The following is a 27,103-nucleotide window of genomic DNA, read 5'->3' as shown; positions in this document are numbered from 1 at the left end:
TCCCCAGAAACTAGGCATAAATACTTTGTTGGGGGGGAGGGGGGGTTGGTTCATGATTTAGCAGTAGTTGCGGGATTTAGCTCAAACCTCCTGCTTGGAGCCTGCTACGTGTGCATGGAAACTTCTGTGATGAACTGAAGAGAAATATTTCAAGGGATGTCCTTGCAAAGACCACAGTGGTTGGGTTGAGTGGGTCTATGAATCCACAAATAATAATGGGGCAAAAAATAATTTATGCTGGTCAACTTCAAACCAAAAGGACTTCATCAAACATGAACCATAACACCCGTTGCCAGTTGATCATATAGTAAACTGGCAGCAGACTAAAAGCATGTTGGTTGTCTAAGTCTGACTTAGACGCAGGAGATTCCAGAACCTAAAATAAAAGCAGTTGGCAATGCAAGACGCTGGAGAAGATTATAAGCATTTGGGTACTGCTGTACATACATCCAATAAATAAACTGGATCCAGTTTTTTTTTCAGTGGAAACCTAAAAATGGCTTTACACAATAAAAAAAGTCAGTGCACACTTTTGTTATGAGCAAATATTTTGGAAATACCTGTGTAATTCATATTAAAGGACCTAGGCCTATATTAAAGGCACAATCCTAACAATCAAACATAGATGAGTAGCAAGGTTAAAATCTAGCAGGACTGGGGGTCAATGAATTTAAATTTAGTTCATGCATTGAATAAAGTCCATATTATAGAATGTTGTTTCTATTGATTGATTGAAATACATTGTAACATCTCCGGTTTTGAAGTAGAATTCCAATCAGCGAAATCTAGTCTTATGTAAGTGATGTTGCATGAATCGTGTTGTCCTCGGCTACAGTACCTGTCACCTATACCTATTTTATTGCACTGAGGAGTATCAGGCTGCAGTGCATCCCGCTATACAGCCCGCTATGCTGCCCAAATACATCCCGCTATGCTGCCCAAATACATCCCGCTATGCAGCCCGCTATGCTGCCCAAATACATCCCGCTATGCAGGCCGCTATGCTGCCCAAATACATCCCGCTATGCAGCCCGCTATGCTGCCCAAATACATCCCGCTATGCTGCCCAAATACATCCCGCTATACATCCTGCTATGCTGCCCAAATACATCCCGCTATGCAGCCCGCTATGCTACCCAAATACATCCCGCTATGCAGCCCGCTATGCTGCCCAAATACATCCCGCTATGCAGCCCGCTATGCTGCCCAAATACATCCCGCTATGCAGCCCGCTATGCTGCCCGCTATGCTGCCCAAATACATTCCGCTATGCAGCCCACTATGCTGCCCAAATACATTCCGCTATGCAGCCCGCTATGCTGCCCAAATACATCCCGCTATGCAGCCCGCTATGCTACCCAAATACATCCCGCTATGCAGCCCGCTATGCTGCCCAAATACATCCCGCTATGCAGCCCGCTATGCTGCCCAAATACATCCCGCTATGCAGCCCGCTATGCTGCCTGCTATGCTGCCCAAATACATTCCGCTATGCAGCCCGCTATGCTGCCCAAATACATCCCGCTATGCAGCCCGCTATGCTGCCCAAATACATCCCGCTATGCAGCCCGCTATGCTGCCCAAATACATCCCGCTATTCAGCCCGCTATGCTGCCCAAATACATCCCGCTATGCAGCCCGCTATGGATCCCGCTTTGCATCCCTTTATATAGCCTGCTACACATCCCGCTATGTAGTTCTGCTATGCTGCCAGAATACATTTCGCTATGCATCCTGCTATGGATCCCACTATGGATCCAGTTATTATGTGTCCCACTATGGATCCCGCTATGCAGTCCGCTATGGATCCCACTATGCTTCCCTCTATGCAGCCTGAATACATCCCACTGTGCTTCTCTTCTATTGTTACTACTCCTCGAGTCTGATTGAATAACCTGTGGACAGAAATGATATATTTTCTTGATCCAGAGCCAACTCTTTATTTCAAGGTAAGGTAATATTATTATTCTTATCCCCCACCTGCAGATTCACGTGGAGTGTAAGGTTCTACTTTGGCTTCCAGACTATGCTGTGTTGGTGTGTGTGCGTGCGTGCGTGCGTGCGAGCGTGTGTGAGTGCGATCGAGACCATCGGGAAGCCACTATCGTGGATTTTTACAAACTGGGGACCTGGGGGATGATTGTAGCAAAATTCTTGGCTGCGATTCCTCCTCTTGCACCCCCTCGGAGAGACAATTAGCGAGGAGCCTGCACAAACACGCCGCAGCTCCCGTTAGTATTATTGTAACCTCGTAAAACGCGACTGCCCCGCTCCTGACTCCCCGACCCCAACGTAGCATCTACTCTCCCCTGTTTTCTGCAAAAACACCAGGAAATAGTTAAGCATAAAATTACTTGGCAAAGCTTGCGAGCTCTTGAATTACTCCCCCCCCCATCCCCCTTTCTGTCTTTCTCCCTTTCTTTCACTCTCTCACTCTTATGTCTCACCTTTTTTTTAAAACATTATTCCTGTTTTGCAGGGGGCTGGCTCTGGGGCCCCTTTCGACGCCTCCAGGCCCTTTACGGCTAGCTCCACCGCGTGTTTACAGAGCGCCCTCGCGGAGGGGAAGTTAAGGGGCGGCGGGGTCCACGCCAACAGGACGGGGTTACTAGTCAGGGAGAGATCAGGCTCTTGGAGATCAGAGCTGTTTTTATTGTAACCTTTCTTAATTTGGAAAAATATAAATTTTTATAGATTGTGGGGAGAATGTCCCAGAGTGAAGACAGGCTAATAATAGCCAGTCCGTGTTGAACTAATTCATGCCTAAGAAGAAAAACAGACTGTGACTTTTCACTTTTTCTTCAGTAAATGTTTGAGTGTGCAAAAAAACGAAAGCCATTCAGTGACTGGGGATTGGGCAGTACTGTGGTCTGTAACCCTGGTCATGATTTCCATTGTCATTCAGCACTTAATTGATCAATCATAGAATCTGATTACAAAGTTAACTCATATGGATCTGGATTTGTTGCTGATTTTATTTTATTTTTTCAGAACTAGGTGTTGCGTACTCCCACACTGCTCTGTGTGTGTGTGTGTGTGTGTGAGAGAGCATGCACGTGTGTGTGTGCCTGTTTGTGTGTGTGTGTATATAAGCGTGTGTGTGTGTGCGTATGTGTGTGTTTGTGTGTGTGAGCATGCCTGTGTGCATGTGCCTGTGTGTGTGTGTGTGTGTGTGTGTGCATGTGCTCATGTTTTTTTTTTTCCAAATAAAAGTTGTATTAAAACTTTTTATTAGAGAAAAATTTGTATTTTATGTTTTCCATGCCTAATTTTCTCCTTTTGCACCTTTACATTTTTAAATTTGCCACCATGAAATGAGGAGCACATTCATTTTTTTATTTTGTTTATTTTTTCTATGGAGTACAGAGCTTGGAGTGATGCCTATTATTACACCAGTTGGACTAAACTTTTGCTCCCTTGCAGTAATTACTACCCTCCAACTCTCCAACACTTCATGGTTAAGAGTTTATAGAACTATTTTGGGTTATTTAAGGTTATGCAAGAATTCTGACGTCTCAGAATGTAATGAGTAACGGAAGGGAGATTTCATCCCTTTTCTATTGTTCTGCGACAGCATGAGCATGCACACAATTATCATAATTAATTTTGATACACAAATTCAAGGAATTTCACCCATTGAGGCTGGGCTACCTGTGTTTTTTTTTGTGAACTATAGAAACATTATTTTTCCCTAAATACAAGGAAGGAAATAAAAGCAGACACAGCAGTCATTGGCCTGTCATTTGCCACTTTCTCATGGATGGGCTGTGCGTTAACACAACCGGGGAAAGGTATTAGTAACCCACTCTCTTCAGCGTGGGCTGTGTCCCAAAGCCATCTCAGTGATCTGGATACCCGTCGGCGTGAATCGCCTCATGCCCCGGTGCCACATTGTGCATGAGCAAGAAGCAGGGCCAAATTATTGACAGATCAGTGAAGGATAGGCTCCCCCCACACCTTACTGCCCTCTTTGCAGGGCTATACCCTGCCCCTTCTTTTCCCAAAACGCCCAGCTGACCTCCCCACTCTCCCCCCCCCCCCCCCCCCCCCCCCCATCTCCACCGCCGACCCGCCGACCCCCACCCAGCGCTCCTCACTCCTGGCTCGGCGTAGCGTCCTGACAGGTGTAAAGTTCAGCAGCAGGGTCTCGTCTGGGTCAGACGGCCCTCGTGCCGCTGGACCCTGGATTTAACCCCGTGTCTCCGCGCCGAGGCCTGCTGGGCCAGCATGTGAGAGGATTTAATGGGCCAGGTCATTCATTTCCTGTAATCTCCAGCATACCCTATGACCCCCTTTCTACCCAAAAGCACCTCTACCCCCCCCCCCCCCCCCCCCGCATACAACCCGCACGCCCCCTCCCCCCCTGCACTCCAGTTTGAGCTTAAATGGGATCAAGTTCCTGAGAGATTACTTGACAGAATTGATATGATGGTTGATTTCTTGACCTGTGTCAGGGAGAGGAAGTGAGCACAGATGGGTTCTGATCTCTCCTTTCATACAGATAATACTCTGTTAACCTCTTACTGTTCTTTCAGCCACAGGGGGGAGGGGGCAACATGGGGGAGGGAGGGGGGAGATCGGGAGGAGGTACACACTGTTCACAAATTTGTATGGCATGCCATTCATTTCTCAAAAAAAGTAACAGAAAAAAATGAAGGGAAAAAATCACACAGCACTTGCTTAGAAAGGGAGAAAATTGTGAAATTTCATAATTGAACTGCAGTTCCTCTTTGGCTCTGATGTGCATTCTTATTGGCTCCCAGCTACGGTACACACTACAATGGGCCTTTTAAGTAATGTTCTATTTTTTGTTTTGAAAGGGGAATGCATTTAACGCTAGAGGGCAGTAAAGAAATCTTTCAATGTAAAAATTTAAAGCTGTTCAGGTTGCTGCTTTAATTCCATTGTTGCAGGTTCAATTCCCTAAGTGCCTTTGAGTCTGAACTTTTGTGGTTCACATTTGGAGTCAGCATATGTTAGGAGCAGTAATGAATCTCACAGGTATTCAGCATATGTAGTTAAGGACCATGGTAAGAGGTACACTCAGTGCAGCAGAGAGGCCTATAAATGGGCCATCCCTACAGTTTCAAAATGAAGAATCCAAAGATCACCAAACCCCCTTCTGATAGGCAGATAAAGCATCACGACAGGCTTCTTCACATGCATGCTGACTTATATACTTACATAAAAACTCCCACCCATCCTCAACCCTACTCCAATCCAGGGCATGCTGAAGAAGTAGTAAAAGAGCGCAACCCTGTACGTAGTTTCAGGGCTTACCTCCCCCCTCTTCCCTCTCAGGTTATTCAAACCTAATTTTGCACAGCCCCAGTCTGACAGACTCTCTTAAGGGCTGATGTAAAACTCAGAATCGGAAAATGAATGAAATTGATTCAATCAATGTAATTATCGGTTGGAAGAGGTGGTTAAGTGGTCTGTGGGAAATCTGCTGAGAGGGGCCTACTAGAGAGACTCCACTGGGATGAAGCCCCTCAGCCCCGCGAGTGAGTGACAGATAATCACCTAGCGTACCAACCTCAAAAACATCTGTACTGCACACAACTTGTCAGGTGCCATTCCTCCGAATTGACGAGGGCCTGTAATTTCCCAGAACCAGTAATAGCTTTTGACGCATGCTTAAGATGTTGTTGTTTTTTTTAGTTTTTGAAGGAAAAAGGAAGAATAAAAACACAGATGGTCATTACTTGGTGTTGCAAAATAATAATAAGTCTGGGCTCCATTAAACGATCTAAAAGAACACAGAGATTCCTGAGGGTGTTACTTTATTTTGTCACCCGGAGAGATCCAGGAGGAATGCTGGCGTTAGAGTGAGATTACTTTAATCCCCCTGCTTGCTGTCCACCTGGCGTGAGTACACTGGAGCGGTGTGTGTCCGAGCTGGATGGCTCACAGGGAAATTCACTGATGGGATGTGAAGCTCTTTCCCTTTCTTGCTCTCTCTCTCTCTGTCAATTTGTCTCTCTCTTTCTCTCTCTCTATCTCTCTTTCAGTTCAATTCAAAATACTTTACTGGCAGAACATATTGAACTGCTGGCATGTTGTCAGATCGTAACAAGAATTCTATTTGTTGTAGCGTACGAAACCATGCGCCAAGCGAATTACGAAATCGATGTCAATATGCCACACACACACACACGGCTGCTCCCACAAGTGTCCACTGTGCGCCAGTCTCACACCTGTGCTTAACCTGCTGGGCTCATGACCTCAGGAGGGGAAAGCAATACCTTCTCTGCTTTTATCAGATGGACGATGCTCTGTTCCAACAAACCAGCCATTCTCCCGCCATCAGAATGGAAAGGAAACACAGAAAAAGGAATAGGAGAGGAAGGGAAGAAAGAGACAAAGCAGATAAGCGCTTGGAATCTGTTACCCCTTTGCTTCCTTTAGAATGCAGTTATCTGGTCTTCTGAAAGGATGCTCCACTCTGCTCTTCCCTCCATTCACTTACAGGTGGGCTTTCACAGGTGGGCTCCCTAGGTGCCAGTGAAAGAGAAAAGTTCATCAGAGGAAAAACACAGGTAGGTGTAGGAGTGTGAGGCTAAATCCCCCTGCCCACCTGCAGCGGTGACATATACTGCTAAGAAAAGGATGGGATCGGCCTACTGCCTGCTCTGCCTGTGAACCACTCCAGACCACTGAGTCACAGGACTTCACTCTGTGTTATTTACCTCCTTCAGTGGAGATAGAACATGGTCTGTGAGCACAGTCCCCCTGCCCCAATTTCTCACTGCTGCAGGTATGGAAGGAATCATTCAGATAAATTGCCATGCATAACATACTAACATACATACATGTGCACACACATACCACCATCACGACATGCAAAAGTGTACACACAGACCACACTTATGCTTACACCCAAGGGCACCCACACACCTACACAGAACACCCAGGCACACACTCACATAATGTACCCTCATTGCTCTCTGTAGTTCACAGGTCACGGCAGGGGCAATGGCCGCTCTTAAACACTGCATGTTTTCACTCCGCGTCCCAGTTTCCTAGCCCGGCTGAGCCAGTCCAGACTCCCCCATGCCTCCGCTGGAATCTCCCCTTATTTTCTGCCGAATAATAATCATAAAGGCCTAGTTTAATATACCTGCTTAGTAGCTGCTGCTGTCAAAAAGATTAAATTTTATGAGTCTGTCAGACTTGGCAGCTGCTCTCATCTCCAGGAATATTTAGCCAAAACTCTTGTTTTTCATCTTGCGACTTTTCATTTTTTTTTTTTTTTTGAGTCATCAGCCATAGTGTTAATGGATAAAACAGACACAATGGGCAGGAGGACAAAACCATCTCAGAGGAGACCTGCAGGGTCTGTCTCTCTCGCTTTCCCTCTTTCCTTTTCTCCTCTGCGTGTTTGATCTCAGACGGCGGACGGTGGCGCGGTGTTCAGCGCCTCCGCGTTCAGCCACGCATCCCCGTAAAAGCGATCCCAGGCATTACGGCGTCACACGTATCTTGAAAATCTTCACATTTCTGTCCGCGCTCCCCGAAAATAATCTTTGTCTCACCTGTATGAAAAAATAAAAATAAAAATATGCTTCCAGGGCAATTATATTTGCGAACCGAAATAGCAGACGTCTCTCTGGCAGGAGAGGGGGGAGAGCGTTAGCTGGAGCGCTGAGCCGTCTGCCAGGCCTCTCGCTGTGTTTTGGTCGACGCTAACCTTCGAATGAACTCCGAGAGTCACGCTCTGTGTTTCCCATGGACACAAAAACCGGGAGCGGTGAGGACACCCCCCCCCCCCCCCCCCCGCCTCCCCCTCCGACACCCCTCCTATTCCCACCTGCGTGCTATCTCCCCGAACCAAGACACCGGTCTGCGCCGCGGTGCCGGAGCGGGGGGCCGCGGCTGAGCAGAGGAAAGGCGAGACAGGGGTCTTGAGAAGCACACAGACTCTGGGCATAATTAAGACCGCAGAGATAAACCCGTTTCAGAGGTCCAGAAAAGGAGAGGATCCCTTTACAGAGTGGAGACAGTTTTTATCTGCTAACTACCCCACTTTTTGCCATTGAGCGTTTCCCTCTCTTCTCGCTCCTTTTCTTCCTGCCGGGCAGAGGGCTTGTCTCCCTGCGCTATCCGTTCTGGCTCTGGTTACTTTTAAAGGGCAATTCAGGGGGGAAAAAGGCCTGGAATACAAAGCAACCACTTAAACTGGAGACTCTCAGAACCCCCCATGTCCCCCCACACCCATCCTCTTACCAGACCACTCATCAACCAACACCACCCCCCCAACGTGTGCGCGCACACACACACATGCACACACAAATGCACCACGTACGGACACACACACACGCTAGCACTCAAACTGTATACACACAACACACACGCACACACAAACAGGCAGAGTCGAACATTCAATTCTTGCTCGTTTATTTATTTGTTTATTTTTATATTTTGTAATTATTTAGTTTTATATTTTACACATTACTCTTTTTTACAGCTGGATTTATATTTTATGCAGGTCAGATCTTATGCCTTACACCAGGGCACAACATCTGAACCACATGTGGTTCGCAACTCTGGTTAGAAGTCAGAGCACGCTACTCTGTAAAAAATAGGAATTCATATAATTGTATCACCTGTCCGCCTGTTCTCTAGCAGGTTGGTGTGGAGGCCAATGCGGTAAAGTAGAATGGGAAAACAAACAATCAGGACAGCTTTAGCACCATCTAGTGGGAGCCGCAGAGAACAAAGGTGCACCTCAGGCAGTGCAAAGGGGTCAACTTGGGGTTACTTGCACAGGAACTGCAGGTGAGTGGAGGCTCACAGCAAGGCCAACCAGGACCTTTTGAGTTATAATCACTTAGGAATTATTCTCTCTAAATTCAAGCATATTTGCTGATTTTCTTTACTCATTACCAAGCAATGGATAAATACATGCTACTCAACTCACACCATGCAAAAAGTAGCAAAATAAAACAGTATAACTATCCTGGAGCTTAGTACTTGTACTTTTACAGTTCAGTTGTCTTACGGTTGGTTCTCAGTCGGTGGTTACATGAATATTTACTGTTAATTAAAAAATATATATGTTATGAGAAACAGAACTTAAGGAGATAATAATGCATACTGATGAGAAATGGTAATTATTCCAAACGAGGCCTACCGCATAACAGCGGACAAATAACTGCTCAAAGTGTGATGATGATAAAACGGTTTACATCTGCAAACCAAATGTAGGTAAATGTTTCTGAGTGAGTAATGTGACTGTACGAGAATTTCAAATATCAAAGATAATCTACTTTCCACACCTTCCACCCGGCTGCAAGTGTGTGTGCAGTAAAATGTGAACCCATTAACACGATGAAGGCCAGTACAATTTACATTCATCAAAATTACCCTGTTGTGAAAAACCATGGCGCCTGTAAATGTGATGGAATTTAATTAACAGATTCTTAGCCTTCAGAACGCAACTATAAAGTTTATGAAGGAATGGACGAAACTATTATGTGTGGACCTAAACAATAAAACAGAATAATCTAACACACACACACACACACAAAGTGATAAACTGTGGCCTCTGTACACCCCCAGCACAGTACGCCTCTTGGCATACCTGTTTACAAGACAAATTTAGTCTAACTTGAAAAATTCATGTTTAAAGGCTCGCTCCTTTATAGTCGCTCAATGTTAAATAAATTGACATCATTATCTTACCACACCGGTATTTTTATGTTTACCTATTAAAGTGAGGTTCTGTAAAACAGGGGTTTAATGATTCTCTCACACACTTTCTTCTTTCTTTCTTTCTCTCTAACTGTCTTTCTGATCCCATCTGTCCTGACTGAAAAAAGACAGTGGAATTGGTCCAATTAAACCTGGACCACAGACAGAAATCTCTCTCTCTGTCAGTCTCTCTCTCTCAATGTAGCATCTTTACCCAGGCTAATGTGCTGCAGACACTTATGAAAAATAGAGATAACAGTATAATTCACAGATACTGTGGAGTGTTAAAGGGATAGAGCAATGTTTCACCCTTTCCCTTTTAATCTTACCCATAGTTGGACAATAAGATCAATACCAATTTCATCCCTGTGCGTTGAGTATAAAATATCAGAAAACATCTACGGGATGCATGCTAACTGTGCTACTTCTATGGATGGCTGCAGATGAAAGCAACTTTAGCTCTGCTGAGTGAAGTGTCGAAACTACAAGCGTGTGCTGTGGGATGCCAGGTATGTGTGTTGGTCACTGACTCTAAAGTCACACTCCCACTGCCACTCCAACTGCAACCAATGGTACTACATACCTGGAAATCCCAAACTCACGCTTCAAGTGGCACTGCACAGCTACCAATCACTGCGTCCATTGGATGGATACATGGTTATTTTTCAACTGTAGTTCTGAATTTAGCTGCCTCCAAAACAAATATCTCGTTTGATATTACTTGTTTGTATGTTTTTCTTTTTACTTGTTTTAAACATGCACGATGCAAGTGTAAATAACTCAGCTCTTAGAGACACTGGAAGGTGTAATTTCATAACTAATCAGCAAAGCTAAAGCTGCTTCTGTCTGCAGCCATTCATAGAGGTAGCACTGTTAGCATGTAGCCCATACTGTAGATATTCTGCAATATTTTTGTACTGGACACACAGGGGTAAAACTGGTATCGCTCTTATCGTCTAAATATAGGCAAAATTCAGAATGTCCTCCAGGATGCTGGTGTGGAATGATACTGTTAATTAAACATATTTGGAGTGGTGTGTGCAGGGCGCAACCATTTTCAGCCCATAAACATTAGCGGAACAGAAAAAATGGATGGCGTTCAGAATCGGATTTGGCGAGCGACAATAATGGAAATGATCTAGCACCATCATGCACTATACTCCAAATCCTTTTGGGCTGAATCGCAGCAAACACATTTACCGCCCCTGTGTGACATCAGCAGCTTTCTATAGCACTTAAACCCACTAGAATCCCATAATACAGATATAGGTACACAGCACACCACTAGCTCTTTTGACCCCAAACTAGCCCCCCCTCCCCCCCACATCGAAACCCCCCACTGGGGTCACGTGACTGCTCTGAATGGACCGTTAACCACCGCCCCGCCCCCTCGAGTTCAAGCGCATGGCCTGAAACCAAACATTTGTAGCGGCGGCCTCCGCACGCTCTGAGCTCCATTAGAGAGGCTGTTAAAAGCCAGGTGAAGGCATGGGAAAGCTATCAAGCCCGTAAGAGAAGGGGACAGTTTTAACGAGCCGGGAGAGAGGAGGTGTGTTCATAAAGGAGAAATGAAAGGATAAACGCTCTCATTAATCTGAGCAGGGTTCACACATTGAAACCAGGTGTGAAACCAGTCTCTGGGCTTAAAGGAACTGTATTTACACAAACCTCACGGACAAATAAATACTGAACACTGGCGGGGAGCTCACGGGGTGGCAGCTTCCTGGAGAGGCGTCTCTGTCTGCTTTAATGGGGATTCTGGGAGCGGCCGTCGGAAGGTGGCGTCGAGGTACGGAGGCCGGAGAGGTCCCCCGTCGGGTGTACGGTACGGGAGGAGCACCGTTTCCGTCTGCCCCACAGCCCCTCGGGACGTGAGGCTCCGCTCCTGTGACCCAGACTCACGGTGACGCCTGCCTGGAGACCAGACTCTCCGCCCTCGACATTAACAGCCAGCCTCAGCCCAGGGCGATTTACTCTGCTCCGCCACAACTAGTCCCCCACCTTAACTGGTCCCTCACCACAACTGGTCCCCCACCGCATCTAGTCCCCCACCACAATTGGTCCCACACCGCAACCCCCACCATTACTGGTCCCCCACCCCTGCTCACAGGCGTAACGAATGTGGAGCTGCTGGCCCCATGTTACTTTCCACCTCAGTGAAATTCCGATGAACGTGACATAGATACAGCATGGATGCCCAGTCTTATCCAAGAGGGTCCAGAGTGAACGTAAGCTTTTTGTTAGGGACCAGCACAAAAACGACTGATTAAATTGTTGAAGATCTCAACTGTAAATCATGATTAATTGATTTGTGGAATCAGTGCTGGGCTAAAACAAGAGCTTTACTGTACACCTCTTCAGGTATAGGTAGCTTAGCTTGTTCACACATACCTTTAATCATTGTCATCATGATCCCTGCCATCATCTTTGTCATCATCATCTTTTTATTCTTTATAATAATATGAATCTTTCAGTATTTTTTCTGCTGGAAGACAAAAAAAAACTTCACTTCCAAATTTTTGTAACCTCTGCTGTTGTGGTTGTTTGCAGGCAGAGTCGTCTTAGCCACGTCTTTATAATGTTTTCTTTGTTCCCTTCTTTTGGCAGCCTTGCATCTCCTCTTGTACGACAGTGTGCGGCTAGACAAGCCAAATGCGAGCAGGGATCGAGTCTGAAAGCTGTCTCTACAGACCCAGTCCCATACTGGGACAGATCAACCAGCCACGCAAACTCACTTTACGAGGGCTTGGCTGTTTCCTTCTTTATCAGAACTTAATAAGCGACTGTATTTCCCACCCCACCCTTTTACACGTTTTCCATGATCAGTGACTGTATTTACCCATCAGCTATACAATACATGGCACAGTTTGAATGTCGTCTTTGTTGAAATCCCCAATCCTTTGCAAAAAAAAAAAAGCTTGGTAATTTAAGCATAAATTATGATTCAACACTGGGAATTGAAGTCAGGGTAGGAAATTGGATCCAGAGAATCAAACACAACTGCTCCACTTTTAGTGGGCCTTGTGATATTTAGAAAAACTAGACATTTTGAAAACATACGTTGGAAAGTTATTTTCACTGGCTGGAAGCAGTGGAAATATTTTTTGTGAAATGTACAGTTTGTGCAACAGTGAAAAATAAGCAGAGGTCTCAGGTTCACGTTCACAGGAAGAACTCACAATCTTGGCCCCCGTTAGTCGACGGGCACTGCCATTAAATTCACGGTCACGGTTCAACGCAAGTGCCCGCCATAATTGTTCAAACAAACAAAACGTAGAGAATCAGCACCCAGCAATGCCCAGCTGTTAGTAACACCTCTTTTAAAAGGTCACGCAACAAGAAAACTGCTAGCTTCTACTCAAAAATTCAATGCCTGCCTTTCTGTGACATGGCCGTGTGCTGATGTAATTGCCCAAGTCCAGATGGGCAGGAGAGTTACCATAGCAGCTGATTTCCATAAGTATGCTGTTGTTGTGGCAAACCAAACAAACTTCAGATAATGAACTTCAGAAAATGAGGGGCATGACCTACCAGAATTAATGACTGTATGACTTAAAATGGTGTGTCTGCCTTACTGACAAGAACGCTCATTATAGTAGATGCAATACATTGTGGCAGAACAATGCAGTCATAAGGAGTTATACGATCTGTATGAATGACCATGATCATTCTTGAAAAGCAACTGTACTCCAGCCTAAGCATGGAATATGAAGTTCGTATAGTTGGTAAACATGATGCAATTGTGCCACTGTGTTACTGTATGGCACTGTCTGCCATTCCCTTTCAAATTCACAGATCTTTGAGTGCTCTGTGTCAAGCATTATGACTGTGTTATGCATTAGGACTGCATTATGACTGCGCTATGAATTATTACTGTGCTTTGACTATGTTAGGTTTTATTACTGTGTTACGCTTATAACTGTGTTATGGCTGTGTAATGCATTATAACCGTGTTATGATTATGTAATGTATTATAACTACGTTATGCATTATTGACTGTGTTATGATTGTGTTATGCAGTGTAGTGAGAATGGAGGCAGGCTGTATGTAGCCTCTGTGATGGTGGTGTAACTAAGGTTTTTCAAATGGCATGTGCAATGAACACTGGTCGGAAAAGGCTTGGAAGAGGGAAATGAAAAGATCCTAGCATCAGTGGAAGGATTAGAGACATGGCCACACTTTTCATTTCCAATGTGTTCTTTAAAAATACGTTTAATTTTGATTCTGTAGGCAAAGGGTAACTGGATCTCCTCCAGGGGAGGACTTTGACCTGAGAGGCATGCATTCCTGTGAGAACTTTGAAGGAAACAACCATTGAACCACCCCCCACCCACCACACACACACACACATACACACACATACACATGGACTTTCTGGATTGCCTGATGCTGATTACTTGAGAATTTGCTAGAATATATGGGGACAGAATGTTTTCTGTGGTCATTTGCTCAATTAGGCTTACTAACCTGACTACCCCACAGAATTGAGTTGACAAATCACACATCCGCATCATCACAACCCCTCACCAACCAAAACTTATGACTACCAACATGGAATCACAGCATCACATCAGCCAAACTGACTGATTCATGTCACATAGCTGTGCCTCCTCCCCTGAATCTACATTCCAGATTCACAATGTGTCACTGACCAAAAACCCCTGACCACAATCACATCATTGCAAAATCCCACCAACAAAACTGACAGATCAAACTCACAAACCACAGCGAAATCTCATCAACAACTTCCTCCTAAGGGGCCACTAAAAACATCTCATCAACCAGATTGGCAAACCAAATTCATACATAACAGCAGCTTCTGACAAGTTCTGACTGACTGACTCAAATATGCAGCATTGCCAATTTTTGGTGATGACAAAAACATTTTTGTTCTGCTATATAGCCTGTGGCTCCAAATGCTCTTCAGCCAATCCAGAAAGATGCTTTAGGCTTCATATTCTGACTTGACAATACTGGACTGGAAGCCCCTGTACCTGCAACATGTCCTAGATATCTCTTGAGATTGGATGCAATGAGTAGCTTTCATGCTACACCCTCTTCCTGTCCGCCTCCTGGCCAAGTCTCCAGGACTGCAATGGAAATAAGTCATGTGACTTAATTGCAATATCCTGACAGATGACGTACCATATCCATCTGTTTATTGTAGTTTATTTTATCAAATAAACCCAATCAATTAATCAATTAATCAAGAGCAAAGTTGGATCCACACAAGGTCTGACATCAGCACTGGCTGTGTGTGACGGTGCGGGTGCTGGGACCCAGGCGCAGAGTGGGGGAAAAAAAACACGAAACTCAAAAAGGGAAAATTAACAAAGATTTTACTCACACAAAAAAAAGGCAAACACAACCAGGGAACAGGCAAGGCCACAAAGGGCAAAACAACAAACTCAAAACATTAAGAACAAAACACAGAACAGAACACAGGCAGGCAGGCAGGGTACAGGCAGGTGGAACACACAGGCAAACACATAAAAGAAACACCAGAAAATACATACGGGTCAGGAACAAACACAAGTCAGAAGCAAACACAGGTAGGAAACAAACAAGTCAGGAACAAAACACAAACGGGTAAAAAACGCAGGCAGGTACAATGGGTCTGAAAATTCATAGGCAACAAACACAAGGAAGAACAAACGCAAGGAACCAGCACCCGAGTCAAGGGAACAGAGAACTTAAATAGACAAGGGTAACAAGACACAGGTGAACTCAAAAAACAATCAAACCAGAAGGAGGGGATAAGACACAGGTGGGAACAATGATGGGATAACGAGACAATTGAAACAATCATACAATTAACAGGAGGGGAGCAGGACACAAAACAGAAGTGCCGCCATCTGGCGGCCCAACAAGGGAAACACAGACAGGAACACAGGACCATGACACTGTGATGTCTGGAATTTGGTTTACTTCTGCAAAGATAATTTGCAGAAGTTACAAGATCTTCTGCTTATGTTGTGTTTTATGTAGTGGGCTCCACCAACAATGTAAAATGTTAAAATATCAGTGAAATACCATCCAACCTGACCGAGCCCACTCAGTATCATGTCCAAAGAGAATCCAGTGGAGACGTGATGTGGAAATCCCTGTAGACTGTGGCGAATGTACCTCATTAAACCTCTTGCTTTCTTGTCAATATCATGTCCTTTGGGATTATCATAACTGAATGACCATAACTTAATATCCATCAACCCAACAGTACGACGTCCCAGAGCTGCTGTTATGAAATGGGTTTTAAAGCATCTCGGTGTGTTCTGTGGCTCCTCCCACTGATCCAAAGCAGAGAAGCTGCCGACAGTGCTGGCATGCACATCGCAATCATGCTGCCCCGCTCTTTTTCAGGCCAAGCCTTTGATACATGTAACTGTTTCAGCCCCCCTCCGTAAACACAAACCAGCTCATGTGCAAGAGGGCTGTTGCGCAAGGGAGGTGAATTCAAGGGCATCGATCCCATCTGTTCTGACTGAAAAATGACAGTGGAATTGGCCTTGATTAGAACATGGACCACAGACAGAGAAATCTCTCTGCTTCTCTCTCTCTCTCTCTCTCTCTCTCTCTCTCTCTCTCTCTCTCTACCCTCACTGCGCCAGCCACCTCTGGATCCACTCTGGGCCATTTCTCATTTCATTTTTAATTTTTCTCTCTTTTTTTCTCCTCTGTTGGCACACTCTGGTTATTCCTCTTTTGAGGCACCCAGACGTCCTGCTCAAAAAGTTGACTGCAATTTGCTCCCCTTCTTTTCCCTGGCGAGACACCAAGAAGTGGCTCAGAAAGGTAGTAATAAACTCAGAAGTTTCCATCATACACAGACACACAGACACAGACACACACACACACACACACACACACACACGTGCGTGGACCACAGTCCTGTTTGACAAGTCTGCTGGGTCCTGGGCACCCCCGGCCTCCCTCTGCACCCAATCCCTTCATGTTCACACTACCACGGCGACAGCCCTGCCACTCCCTCTGCCTCCTTCCTAGGCAGCCAATCCAGTCAGGGGAAATCCATCAACATACAGTACTGCCCATTTCAAAATACGTTTGTTCCTAAAGACCCAAAGTCACAGTTGAGACATTGCTAAAGGCAACAGCGCCACTTTGTTTTTAGTTGTACTGAAACACCAAATTGCATCTTCAGAAGCAAATTACTTTTTTGGCTCACTGTATCCTTTTTCTATTGCATGCCAGTAGTTTTTTTTAAATGAAAGGCATAGAATAGAATAAAATAGAACAGAATAGAAGTATCAAATAGACTAAACCACCCAGGAAATAAATAGTTTATCTGAATAATTCCCTCAATCTCAGACATCCACCCCTGTTAATCACCCAGTATCCAGAAAAAAAAGATTCCACACTTAGACGATAATGGAAAGGAATTAGTTCATTTTAGAAGATAAACAATCTAATAAGAATAAAATACATAGTATAATGCTCGGCTTCTCCTTTGTAACTTGTGAAAAAGAATAACTTCAATAATCTTTCATCCCATCTCAAGAGACTTTGATGACGACTCTAATTTAATGATTGATAGTAATGATGTACCAGAGGGGTGGATCTACATGGTGGGCCACCCCCTCCACAGGGCTTGCCACCCCAATTGCTACCCCACCTTCCCAGCCCCTAAAAATTCAGTGCAAATTTTCACTCAGAAAAATGTGACTGAACTGTACTGCCTAAACTCTTAAAATAGGCAAGAAAATATGTTAAAATCCATTATTCATGTTGTGTCATTCAGTCACATGTCAGAAGAAATGTAGATACACCACTGCAGTCCTCTGTGCAAGTTGCTCTCCCTCATTCCGTGCAAATTCAAGCATTCAATGAATTTATTCTGGATTGGATTCTGTTCAGAACCAGTTAAGTGACAAATGAACAGGTCCAATTAAGCCTGTCTGTTGGACTCTTAGATAGCTAGCTAACCCATTAACTTGTTAGCTAACTTGATACAAAGCTGGTGACTATTTTGAAACACCCTGGCTCTGTTGTAGCTACAGTGGTGTCGGTGCATTCATCACCTTTGTATCAGTCATTTTTCTATCCTAGAACAATGAGACAAAAAAAGCACTTCAACTGTTCAACAATACGGCACAATCAAATGTGCATCGCATCTTTAAAGGTCCAGGAAACTGGATTCAAATTGTGGTTATATTCGCCATAAGTGACAATTGATTGCCTTCTTAATATTGCTTTCAATTATTAATCCAAATATAACCATTAAATTGTAATAAACACCATTAGACTATCGTGACCTGGGAGCAGAAACCAAAATAATAATGATAATAATTGTACTAATGAATAAACCTGCAAAGTACCTGCTTGGGCAATGTTACCCGTTGCAGTGCAGCATTACTTTGAGTTCATTGGCTTCATTATGGTCGTGCTGCCCTCTTGTTTAGTCTCCAAACATTCTGTGGGGAGACTCGATGACAGAAACCCAAAATAACACTCTGGCATGCCTACGAACCAGGCCAAGACGTTGGTTTCATTATTAGGTGATTTAATACTACAGATGATTTTGATTTAAGCAGCTATTGGCTATGAGATAAAACTGTTTTCTTTGAATCTGAATGTATTCTGAGATTTGCCGCCATGGTAACCAAAAACAGCAAACATGAGGTAGGTTGCTTTTCTTATTTCCACATCATCATATTTTATGAGCTTTTTTTTTCAGGAATAAAAAAAAAAAAAAAACATGAGAGGGGAGTCCCTTGTATGCTGTGTTCATAAGGTCATTATCCTACACTAAACTATGGCATCAGAAAACACGCCCAGAGTTGTGGACGTTCTCCAAAAAATCACATGAGGACTAAAAAGAGAGAAACCACTCCCTCAAAAACCGTAATGACCTTGACAACGCAAATGCAGCCATCAATCAGTGCGGTAGAATACAGTAGCTCAGCAGCCTGAGGTTACTGGATTGAACACCCGGCTCAGAGAAGCAGGCTGAACCCAAGATCAACAGAGAATTTGTGAGAGATCGTATATCACTGGAGGGCCAAGGGCGGCTTCTATAGGGAGGAGGGGGTTGGGGTGTCTGGGTTTTGGGGAGGGCGGTCTTGGCCTTTTTCTCCCATCCCACTGTGTGGTGTGGGTGATCCTTTAACCCCAAACTCACTGCTCACATTCGCCAAGGCCTAGGAAGAGCTTCCAAGCCCACTTCAATCCTGTTTGGTCTTTGCATCATTCTCTGTCTCCCTGAATGTCTCTATTCTCTTTTTTCCCCTCCACTCTCCAGTTCCTTTCCGAGTTTGGGGTCAATTCCATTTTTATTCAGTTCAGACAATTAATTGAAATTCAGTTCATTAATTAAAATAAAATCCCACTGAACATTGTACAGTACATGAATTGGAGTTCACATTGTTTCCTGAATATAGACTGACTGAAAATAGATATTGCCCCCAACTGTGGTTCCTTTCTTTTTAAGAAGAGGGATTGGCTCAAAGGACAGGTGTGTACTGTATACAGTACAGACATGGTTCAAAGCTTGAAATAAAGAGCACATTTGTACTAAAATGATGAAATCCCCGTATCCAACAAGTGTTAACATACAGGACGTAGTTTCTTTATTTTGTAATGATTGCACATACTTCTAATATGAAACAAGAATTTTTTTTTCCAATCTTACCACAGGATGTCTGCAACACCAGGAAAAAAAATTGGAATTGTTTGACCTAAGCAGCAAAATTTGATGTGTTTTTTTTTTATTTATTTTTTTTACCAACGGTGTGCCCAAGTGTCCCAAAAACCCCCCTTGGTTTCCCCTTTCTGTAACCTTTGACCTACTTGTGCTCAACTGTCAGGGGAAGGGGAGGGAGGGGGAACCAGCTTGTAAGTAGCCTGGTAATTTGCATATGCAAAGTGCAGTTGTGTGAAATGAGGCACTACCATATATATATATATATATATATATATATATATATATATATATAATAACAACAATAATAATAATAATCAAAGCTTAAAAAAAGGAATTTCACAGGTATGTGTGAAGTGAGACAGCTCATGTCTTTCACCAACCCTCTTTTGCCATCACACAAGACACAAGCTGTGAGCTAGATCACATTACTGAACATACAGGAATATCTGCTGAAAATCAGCCAGGTCCTAATCTCCCTCTCCTCACCACTAGTCAATGCCAGTACTGTAGGAAACCCAGAGACAAGGATCCCAGAGTGTACTGTTAACAAGCATTGGGCGTCCGCTGCACTGTTTGATAAGAGGCTTTGAGACCCTCACACTGTTAGCGTTTATGCCAAGGACACGAAGAGCAGTCGCGCAACAGCTGCATCCAACTACATCCCTCCCTTCTGTTTCGCATTGTTACAGGAAAGGGCGGGACTCTGTGATGGACGCCGTCCAAGTGCAACATTGAGAGAGTCGTATAGCAGCACAGTAGCCGGGGTATGGTCGCTGAGCTCTCAGTGTTTACCTCCCAGTGGGTCATTAAGCTGTCAGTCTCAGATGCAGGGGCAAAATGCCTTTCTGGATCTCATATCTGAGATCAAATCTCCATTGGAAAACGTGTCACTTATTTTTTCCCCCTTGTCATGATGGATTAAATGACTGCTGCTTCTGTTCTGGGTTTGGTGTCGGACTGTTTGAGTATCCATATTTTGACACACGTTTACCAATGTCTGTAAATCCCCAAACGTAGATTCCAACAGTTCCTTCAACTGAAGAAGTGGCTGGACCAGAAAAGTGCTTGTGATTAGATGGTAGCTGATTTTCATTGACCTTCAAAGGAGAAGGTCAAACTGGGTCTCTTGTGTTCCTTTATGAGTAAAAGCAATAGCTACACGCTTACAGTGATAAATGTGTTTTTAAACGATAAAATCAAAAGTATAAACTCTTGTATATTTTAATGAATGGATTATATTTGAGAGAAATATCAGTGTATATTGCTTGTACTGTATTCTTTTCTTTTGGTGTTTCTTGTTCTCTATCATAGCTGGATAGCAGCAGGCTGCTGTAATGCTTCTGAGGCTGACCATCAAATATGAGAGAACTGCACTGCGGTTTTGGAACGATGGCAGCCCACAGTCTGCTGGGGAGGGTGCACAGGGTAGGGGAACCTGGCAGGGCTGCCTGGAAGAGCCCCGTTGTCAGCCTCCCCACCCCTGCGGCTCTGGCTGTCAGAGGTAAGGGTCCAACACCCCCGCCTAACATTGCCATTCCCTCTGCTTCAAAGGCTGTGCCATGCAGGCACCTCTGTTTGCCTGCCAGCTCATCTCACAGCTACTTTAATACGCCCTTACCGCAAACATGTTTCACCCATCTCTGTCTCTCACTGGATCTCTCTCTATCTTTCTTTCTTGCTTTATGTCATTAGTGGGTTATTAGTTTTTTTGTAGGTTATATTTTTTATATTCATTATTCATTCATTAACTTTTTTTTGGTGGGGGGGGGGCACCGCTTATTTTTATGTTTGTGGGGCTTTTGGTTTCTTTTGCTCTAGCTCTGTATCTCTCATTGTCTCCTCTCTGTCTCTCTCTGTCTATAAATCTATTTCTCTCTTTGTGTCTCTTACTCTATCACTTGTTCTTGCTTTCTCTCTCCGTCTCTCTGGACACTGGATTAGTAGAATTTGTCTCCTGCTACCTGGGGGGACCATGTAAATGTGGTTAGCTAGATTTATTTCTGTTTTAACCCTCATTCATTTCCTCAGTCACAGGCTAATATTGCAGCACAGTGGCTGCATTGATTCTTTAGACACAGCTTTATCAGAAGCCAATAGAAAGACAGGAATTTAATCACATGACAAGCAATCCCAAGGCAAACTTTACACAGAAGTCAGGTCACTCCTAGGTCAGAGAGATTACCATTTTGTAAACCCTCTCATTTTCCCCCACAGTGTCTTGGCTTCTTGTTATTAATATTCCGCAGTGATGGTTGTTACCCGACAGTATTTTTAACTTAATATGCAAAGCATTGCCTTAATGTTGATACCATATACTGTAAGTCATGCTTATGATGTGAGAGAGAGAGAGAGAGAGAGAGAGAGAGAAAATGAGGAGAAATCTGGTTTAGAATACATTGAAGGAAATAGCAGAAGACTTACTCTATGGTGGAAGGATATTTGATGGGGATCTCCATCACCGGAGAGATTGCATGGATGCGCTCCTCTACATGTGAAAACAATTCTCCCACTGACGCCCATGATTAATGACAGGGAGAGAGCCTCCAGGTTTTTATTTTGTAACATTTACAAAAGATTAATGATCCAATTAAGGGCCTTGAAGTTGTGCTAACGGCCAGTCAGAGAACTCACATCTGCTGATATTTACCATGTCAAAGAGCAAAAATAGTTGTGAGAAAAAAGCAGGAGGTAAATATGAGATTACTGTAATAAATGCAGTCTAGCCACAGTATAGTTTTAAGCACACAATTAATCAGAATTGGTTTGTTCTTTAGTTAATAGAATTAAAACCAGCATGACTGTGCTACTTGTTTCTGAAACTGCCAAATATAAACAGCACAGGAGCCCTTCCAAGATCTCATTGACGCACTTCACTACTTCAACTCATTGAACGTGAACATGGTCAAACATTTGCAATCACAGAAATTCCAGACCTACCTTCAGGCTATAGTGAATGGGTCTTTGGTGAATAGAAACTTGAATGTCGAAGCCGATAGCTAGGGCTATTATTATTATTATTATTATTATTATTATTATTATTATTATTATTATTATTATTATTATTGGAACGAGTACAAAGAACAAGAAAGAAAACAGAAGGCATAGGCAGACCAAGAATTAATTTGGTTTATTTCAGAAACAAATAAATTACATGTAATAAGGATATGGCCATGCCAATATCTGAAAATATGCGTGAGAGTTTTCAATGAGTATTGGACCAAACAGAATGCGAAATATACCTTAGACTGCTCATGAGAACTTCAGTTTCGCAAGCAGTAAACATAAGCAAGAGACAAAATTGTGGCTTGGAGCTCAAAGCTGTTATACAAATGTTGTACTGCTCCCACTGAATTTGTGGTAGTGATTCACTCTGAAGTTCATGGAAGGAAAATGGAGGCCGTGTGACATCACAGGTCACTGTGAGGTCATAGCAAATGAAGCCATGATAGACGAATGAAATCATGGGCCAGACCCAAGCCTGTTTGAGATACTTCCTTTCGATATTACCTTCACACGGAAACCATTCCAAATACCACTGTCGGTGAAATGAAGCCTTTTGAAAAATGTGGTGTCAGTTTGAACTCTGCTCAACATTTTGTGAAATAAACGGCTTGCTATATCTTTAGAAAAAAGAAGAAGAAAAAAGGAAAGGCGGCCTTGTCAGAATGCATGGGTTTTATTATTGAATTCTTTTGAACGTTTTCAACCTCAAACCATGGAGAAATGCCTTTGTCGCCCTCTTTGTTGTTGACTGATGTGGCTCCTTGAATTACTGTTTATTTTCCCGTATAATTACAGATGTAGGGCAGAGAGCAGGAGTGAGGGAGAGAGAGAGGAATGCAGGGAAGGAGGAGGACCACGGGTTGAGCCTGCCCACAGACTGACCATCTGTCTAACACACGCTCGCGTCCTCATGGGGGAACAGCAGGCTCTCGCACGCCCCTCTCCAATCTCTCCTATTGGACTGATGAAAATCTGGGGTTCCTTCCCAAAATCAAACACAGTCCTTATATTAAATTATTGACCTCTCCTATCATGTGGGACATTTTTTTCAGCTTGGGTATGAAGTAAAGTAAATAAAGTAAATGTGAATGCTGCATAAGATCACTGAGGACATCCTTGATGCTTATTATTTAGTCATGAAAAAGCATCATAGACTAGAGGATGTGTGTCAAATGCATTTGAAGAATTTCCTGAACCAGAGTGTTTAAAATGCAGACTTTATTTTCTAAAATTGATAATATTGTTGATAAAATTAACATGAATGACCATCCAACTGAAAAACATTCTATAGCCATTCCAGAAATATTTCCTGTGACACCCAGAAACTTGAACAAACGTACAGTCTGAGAATGCTGTGGGAATTTTGTGGGAGTTTTGAAAACCAAAAAAATTTTGTTTGAGGAAAAGGGGAAATAGCTTGTGAAATGGACTGGAGTAAAAACATGGACTGATTATTTAATTAAGGACAGTCGCAGGAAAAATTCTCAGGGAAAAGGTAACAATTTTCAGAAACAAGTACCTCAGGAGGAAGTAGAATAATTCCATTTGTCCGCAAAGGCTATGATGGCAGTTACTTAGCCGTCCCTTGCCAAATACCGAATCACATGTGACTTTGTTCATATTAGACTGACAACATTGTTGTCATCTTTGTTGGGGTTTTGCACTATGGATTTCATAATTGTGTGTGTTTTATAAAAGCTCTATTTCTGGTTTGAAGCGGGCCTTTGTGGTCAGGCCTACATCGTTTGCTCTGGGACTTCTGTGCATCCCACCCCCCACCCCCCGTGCCCCGCCCCAGTTGCTGAGTGGAGGTTTCGGCTGGCAGTTAGACCTCGCCCCGCCGAATATCTGTTTGTTTTCACTCTGGTGGGCTTCAGAGACTGGGATAGCCACATCCTGAGGCCCCGCTCGGTTCTGCGCGCAGCCATTTCCTCAGCCTTCCCTTCACCATTAATCATCTCTCTCCTCTCCGCTCTTCTGTCTCCGGTCCACCTCTCCGCTTGGCTACGCTAACCTTCTCTCCTGTCAATCTTCTTTGCTAATGTACATACCTCTACCCAGCTTCATGTCATACACATTTACAATCTCCCATTTTCCATATTCTTTTTTCTACTCCTCAAAACTCTTATTCAAACCCAATTTATTTAACCCTTTGAAGAGTAGGAACTTCATTGCTTTCAATTACTAGCAGTATTTGTTACATCACTACCAGAATATCCAGTCAAGAACATTCTAATCACATATTCGTGATCTTACACCACAAAGGCTTCATACTCATGTATTCATGTTACCACCAATCTCCTCTCTTTATTCTTGTTCCTCTCTACCTCTCCAGCTATACTGCATTCTTTCTCAGTGTCTCCCTTGTGATACACTCCTCTTTTATCCTACTTCTGTCTTCCTGCTCTCCTTTCTGTTTCACTCCTCTGTTCTCCTGGCTGCTGGCAGACTGCTGGTTCACAGGCCAGGAGCTTTGAAACTCTTCCTGCTTGGGGTCTGTAGAACGGTAGGACAGATGGATCTATTTCCCCACGTGTCATCTGAGTTTGGCCAATTCCATGGATGCTCTGGGACGCTGGGAAAGCACGCTGACGCACACGAATCCTCCCAGCAAGGCGTCCAGTCCACCGCATCCAGGGGAAGTCCTGCAGATGTTCAAGTCGGGGCTGATCTTCACTGATCTTCCCTGACGGGTGCTTGGACCAGGCAGACGGCAAGTTGCCGCGGTGGCTGCAGATGTTTGACAAAACAACAGCGTTCTTTTTCACTGAGGGTTACCCCCTGTTGGGCCCCAAACCACACCCCCTGCTGGAAACTCCGCCTTCAAAACCAGCATATCACTTTTCATATGGTTACCATCAGAACGGTCAGCGATAAATCTTCCAGTCCAGGCCTAGTCACATCAGACAAGTTGCCATAACAAACAACTGCTAAAACATTTTGGAAAATAGGAATGATATACTAATATGCTCGGCAGACCAATAGCGTTGGGTGCTCATGCATAAAGGTAACCTTCCTATTCAGGGATTATGCGGTTTACATAGCAACTATCACAACATTTGGTAAAGCGGCAATTACAGCAGAATCATAATGACATCACTAAAAAACAATCATTTGCTTGGTTCTAAGTGCTATACTTACAGGCAATCACCATATAATTAGTCATTCATAATTAATGAATGGCAATTGCTGCCTCTGTGCCTATCTAGAAATCGATTTCCGTCAGGTTTAGCCACTGTGGTTGCTGTCATCATCGCGTTGTCATGCACCCGCAGTCCAGGAACTGCGGCGGAACGACGGGTTGAAGCCTTTTCCTGGGCCGCATTTCCACTACAGCTCTCGTGGCCAGTTTCGGGTTTCCCCTTGCATGTACCCATCGTGGTACCAAGAAGGGCACGAGGACACATACTCATGTGGGGCACGTACCGCACACGTTCCTGCTGCGGCTGCGTGCACACCTACGCACGTTCAAACACACACATACACAAGCTTTCAGGCCCGCAGTTAGAGACAGACACAGACACACATATATTCATACTTGCAATATGTATGTAACAAGCTATGCACAGTGCAGAGTTATATGGTAGTATCACAATGCAGATCATATGATGCAATAAACGTTTAGTTCAGTGAGCTGGACGAATGTTTTTTGCATCTATTTCTGTTGATCCCTATTACTGCCTCTACACTTTAAGAAGAAACGGTTCCAAAAGGCTCCTCCGTGTCTCCATGGGGGAACCCTATCTAGTTCAAGAGTTCTCTGTTGGGTTCAATGGTTCAATCTGGGAGCTTTCACATTTTTCGCACCACCATAGAGTGAAATAAAGAACCCAATAGGGTTCCGCTATGGAGACAAGCCAAAGAACCCTTTTTTCTGAGAGCGTTTCCCTGAAGAACCTCTGTTACCAGGAATGAATTGACCTATTTTTACTGTGAGAGAGAGTATCACATCACGTCAATACGAAGCGCTCAAGTCAAGCAACCCGTTTACTGCCACTGAGCTGTATGAAATGATTAATGGTCACAAAGAAAAAACAAAAATACCTTTAACTCATCCCTTTAAAAGCAATGAGGGGGCACTGGGGGTGCAGCTTCAGGTGGGTCGGGGTTTAAATGACCTTATTTTAGTACTCTACTACTCTTGATTTGTGAAGTTAGAAGGACACGTCTTCAACATAAGAAACCTTACATCGCTGAAGTGCCTTCAAATAGAGAAAGAATTTACTCTAAAGCTAAAGCAGTTTTAGTACCTTAGTGGATACAGGAAATGAAAAAGAATACTTCTCTAAAAATTACCCAATAAATCATAATTTATCAATACCAAAATGGTTTGTATATCAGACAAGAATAAACCAAATAAATGAATAATACTTAATCGTAATAAATTTTATCAGACGTACGCTTAGAACACATTTTTTATTTTCGGTCTGGCTGGATGCTCCAGATGACTGGAACCTGTGCTTGCCGAAGCGCACGCGTTCTGGTCCGAGTTATCTGGGGAAGATGAGTGTCTCGCTGGAGACCCGAGGTGCGGGCCCAGAGGTCACGGGCGCGGGGTTCACAAGTTCAGCCGCTTCACTTCGGCTCCGCGCCGCCGACCTAAATACTGTAGGAAGTGTTCCAGCGTGTGGGTAATGAGCGGGGATAAGCGGAGTGCACGCCTGCCGCCGTGTGAGTGATAACTCAGCCCCTATCCCGGGGGAGTGCTACATCAGGGTGGATTGGGGGGGGGGGGGGGGGCAGCAGAGA

This window comes from Anguilla anguilla, chromosome 7 (genome assembly GCF_013347855.1).
Source record: "Anguilla anguilla isolate fAngAng1 chromosome 7, fAngAng1.pri, whole genome shotgun sequence".
Taxonomy (NCBI): Eukaryota; Metazoa; Chordata; class Actinopteri; order Anguilliformes; family Anguillidae; genus Anguilla; species Anguilla anguilla.
This window is presented reverse-complemented; position numbering follows the sequence as displayed.